At 39.1% G+C, this 4,428-nt stretch overlaps 1 protein-coding gene across 1 annotated transcript in view; it reads left to right on the top strand.

The window, feature by feature from the left end:
* Positions 1–4,428, top strand: part of fez1 (fasciculation and elongation protein zeta 1 (zygin I)) — a 43,168-nt gene that overhangs the window by 27,728 nt on the left and 11,012 nt on the right. The window lies entirely within an intron of this gene.

Raw genomic sequence — 4,428 nt, 5'->3', positions numbered from 1 at the left:
ACACATAAGTGGATCGAGCAAGTTCCTAGAGTCATGTATGATCGCTTTCTGCGTGGGTGTGCGTGTGCGTGTGTGTGCTGTGTGACAGGGAGTTTAGGATTTAACACTGAAGATTTATAGCCTGTGAGGGAATTTTGAACCAAATTATAATTTTTCCAGTTTAATTAGATCGATCTAATCATCACAACAGAAACATGACCATTTTTTTAAAGTTTTTTTTTTTACAACCGATGTTAATTTGTACGCACCCATTTTCTAAAAAAAAATCCCAACCGTCTCAGTTTCTGGATTGTTTCCCTCTGTGAATTTGACTTTAAATAGCAGAGAAAATAGTTATGGCTAACCAGTGGCGCGCCATTTAACTTCATCGTACCGCAAAGTACATTCAAACAGTGGATGACAGATCATTTAGTCTGTAAATTTAAAAAAACTAATTATTGAAAAGCCAACATAAAGAGTTTGGATCAATTCCTCAAGCAGTGAGGTTTGGTACTCTTGGCGCTGGATGCCTTCTGTCTGAAACACACACACCACCCACACGTCACGATTGCCAACGCACACACACATCACAACACACGACACACACACACACACCACACACACACACACACTCTCACACACACACTTGGGCAAAGTGGATTGAATAACAGGTCAGTCAGTCAAGAACAAACACACTGTATATTCTAATCAGATGGAGTCATCGCCTCCTCTGCGAGCAGGACTGTCACCGCCTCAGTTTTCTTCGATCTTGTAACTGCAGCACACAGATTTACCTTCGTGGCTGAATGTCAGAAATATTTTCATGCCAGGCTGGTGAAGATTTTGCAGTCCTCTCGTCATAACAGGACTCGCATGGCTGAGCTTGGGACCGTTCTCAATCCTTCCACGCCTGGATGAAGACGGCTGAGCAGCTGATACAGCGTCTTGCTCCATACAGCACCTTCTCTCATCATACTCGTAGACTTAGGTTGTCGATGGCGGAGACTCTTTCAGCCGCCCGGCAGCTTTCCCGCAGCGCTCGCCCCACGCCAGCCTTCCAGTGGCGGCCCACTCCGAGTTAGAAAAGCTCTGTGACATCTGCTCGGCGTCAGCATCCTGTCCTCGTGAAAAGGGAGCCAAAGGGTCAATAGATAAGTCAAAATGTGACATTACTCGTTAAACTGCGCTTTATTGTCATTATACAATCAAACTTTGGTTATTGCAGCATACTGCATGTGTCAGTAAACATTTCTGGAAAACAAGCACAGACTGTGCCCTTCTAACCTTTTCCGCGTTAAGCATTGGAGTCAATGTGTGTGTGCCTGGTCCCAGAAGTAAACGTGAATTTATTCACTGGTCTATGTAACTCTTAACCTAAATCTTCTACTGGTATGTTTTGATAATTGTTTACTCGCACTTCACAACCTATGTTAACGTTTGACACAAATACGTTATGAGTTCACTGTTTTTACATGCTTTTAGCCTGCAATTTGGCATATCACCGTTCTACTGCTATGTCGTCGGTGCTCTGGATGTAATTAAATCTGATATTTACTGTTTACCTGCTTTGCTGTGCGGGGAGCTTTGCTTGTTATTTTATAGATAATTTTTTATTTTGGGAGATATTTTATATTTGTTCATTATTCTGTGATATAAATGTTTTTCTACTGCAGATATGTTTATGATTCTAAAAATGTGCTGTTCTTTTTTTTTTTTATTAGTAGTCTAACTGGTATGAATAACATATTTGCTGCTCCTGTAACACAAGAATTATCCAATTGTTACTACTAACCCCTACATTAGCTTCTCTATTATGCTTATGTGTGAAGTAATAACAAGCGAAATAATATTTGTAAAATGTATCATGTAATACGTAAACACTGTATATTGAGGCTGTGGTGTTGTGTGTGTGTGTGTGTGTGTGTTGTGTGGTGTGGTGTGTGTGTGTGTGTGTGTGTGTGTGGTGTGTGGGTGTGTGTCCCACGCACTTGTGTGTGTGTGTTACCTTGATACGATAATAATGTTTTTGTAATTTTAACTAAGTAACTTCTTACTTTTAATTAGCTCACAAGAACCACCGTTTCACATTACCGACAAGGTCATTTTAATCTAAATGTGTCGACCCTTGAGATAACTGGAACATCCATTCTGTTTCAAGCTTTTATGTAGTGTAAATACACGTGGTAGCATTTCTTCCCATTAAAAACATCTAACATAATAAAAGCCCAGGCCAGAACATGTTCACTTGCGCGACGCCTCTGCTTCTTTTTTTTGTTTCAGTATCTCGCCTCATGAGGTTTTAATATATCTCTCCTAATTTTACTCCACGAACACGTGAGCCGAATGTTTCACAGCTTATGAATACTATTAACAGTCTTAAAGAAAGTATGTTTGCTTTACATTATTACCCAGGCATTTACTGATAACACTACTAGAAATGCATCTGACTGCATACATCCTTGAATCATCGTAGGCTAAAGAAATTTCATGCATTAGGTTGTCAAATGAAAGCTTCATGTTTCAAATGTCTCTTTATCCACTAATGCAAGATCCAATTGTCAATTATCAATGCTAGCTAAACCGGTGGGTCATCCCGGTGCATGGTGGCAGGGCACTCAGGGAGTCCTCCTGATGCCACAGATGGCGCTGAGTCCAGGAGTCCCTTTACTATCAAATGGAATCTAACCTTGTAATAACTAACTATGAAAATCAAATTAACCTTTCAAAGACAACTGAAGTGTCCCTCATCAGGTTAACGTTAAGATGGGAGTTAAGGCAGTTCTTATATATCGAGGTGTCGACAATTCATATTCAATGTGAATCAAATGTACATTAATCTGCCTGGCACTAATCTCCTCGTTTTTCATTGGACTGTGAGAGCCGTCAGTGTTATAAAGGCTTAGGGGATTAAGAGACTGTCGGTACTGTGGGACTCGTCATTGACTGTGCTGTGTTTCTGGATGTAAGTAGATAACTAGTTCACCTTTCTGACTGCAACCCAACATGTTCTAGCTGCTGATTAGCATGGACTATCACAGACTTATCGTAAGAGATACCAATTCAACACCCAAGACGGTTTGATGCAGCAGTGACTCAGTCTTTGTAAGAAATATCTACACTCTCATGGATTATACATCACAAGCAGGTTTATTATATTCCCTTTAACCGGTTGTTGAATGGACTGAAACAAATGGCTGCACGGAAAATAAGAAATCAATGACTTGTCGGCAGGGGTGCCCAACCTTTTTTGAACCGAGAGCTACTTTTAAAGTTGCCAGTCTGCCGAGATCGACCAGTCCAAATAGAGAGGCGTAGCCATTACTGACAGCCTATTACCAGGTAAATACACACTTCTACTTGTATAAAACTGACCTTTGTACGATTAATACTTCATAAAATACTGCAGATCCTTTATCTTACCTCTTTCTAATCTACACACATACAAGTATTTAACTGAAGTTACACAACAGTGTTGTTGATACAGAGTTGGAGTTTATTCACACGTCACATACTACAGTGGGTAATGTTTTCAAGAAACATTGAACAGTGCTGCCACATATGACACAGGAAAAAAAGAAAAGACTCTGAACCCTTTCTTTGCCATTATATAAAAATAGTGTTGCTACAAAAGTATAAATTAGGCTTACTAATAAGACAACTCAGATCTGAAGCTACACAGGAATCTGCTGCCAAAGTGCAATAAAAAAGACTTAATTAATAGAATCAAACCCTTTTTTGTTGCATTTTATTAGAATATAAAAAGAAATGCCTTTAAAATAGGATGCAAGCAACACTAGTTTCTTAACCTGAATTGAAACAGACTATAATCAATTTAAACAGAACAGATCTTAATGTTTGCATTCTTATACCATTTTTTACAATAATTATAATTAATGAGTTCAGACAAACTAAAACTTACAGCTGATTAATAACGGTATCTAACTTGAGTTTTTATTATATCAAAGACCTGTTGAAATGCTACTGTTATTTTTACTGTCCCCCAAAAGCGCTTCGGCAGCCTCCAGGAAAGCTTCTTTCACAACTTCGCCTTCTTTGAAAGACTTCATGTGTTTCGTAAGAACGTGACTGACACGATAAGATGCTATGGAACAGCCTTGCTCTTGTTGTTGGGCCTGGTGTAAATGGACTGCTGTGCATTTAGCTGTCGTCTCGGGTCCCTCACCTTTTGGGAGCGTAGGGCAGAATTAGGAGGGTTTTAATTTAAAGCAGTTTTATTCTGAAAAAACCGGAAGTTCACACTAACTATTAATTTAACACTATTATTCTGAAAATTCTTCATTTCCGGTTAGCATTAGCATGTGGCTAACGTTTTGAAAACCGTGAATTGAAGGTGAAGTGACATTATGATGTTGCACACTAAACACTGGGATTAACACTCATTTATTGACACTGAAATAACATTTATCAGGGAATGTTTAAATAACCACA

This window comes from Notothenia coriiceps, unplaced genomic scaffold (assembly GCF_000735185.1).
Source record: "Notothenia coriiceps isolate Sejong01 unplaced genomic scaffold, NC01 NC01_scaffold00018641, whole genome shotgun sequence".
Classification (NCBI taxonomy): domain Eukaryota; kingdom Metazoa; phylum Chordata; class Actinopteri; order Perciformes; family Nototheniidae; genus Notothenia; species Notothenia coriiceps.
This window is presented reverse-complemented; position numbering and strand designations above follow the sequence as displayed.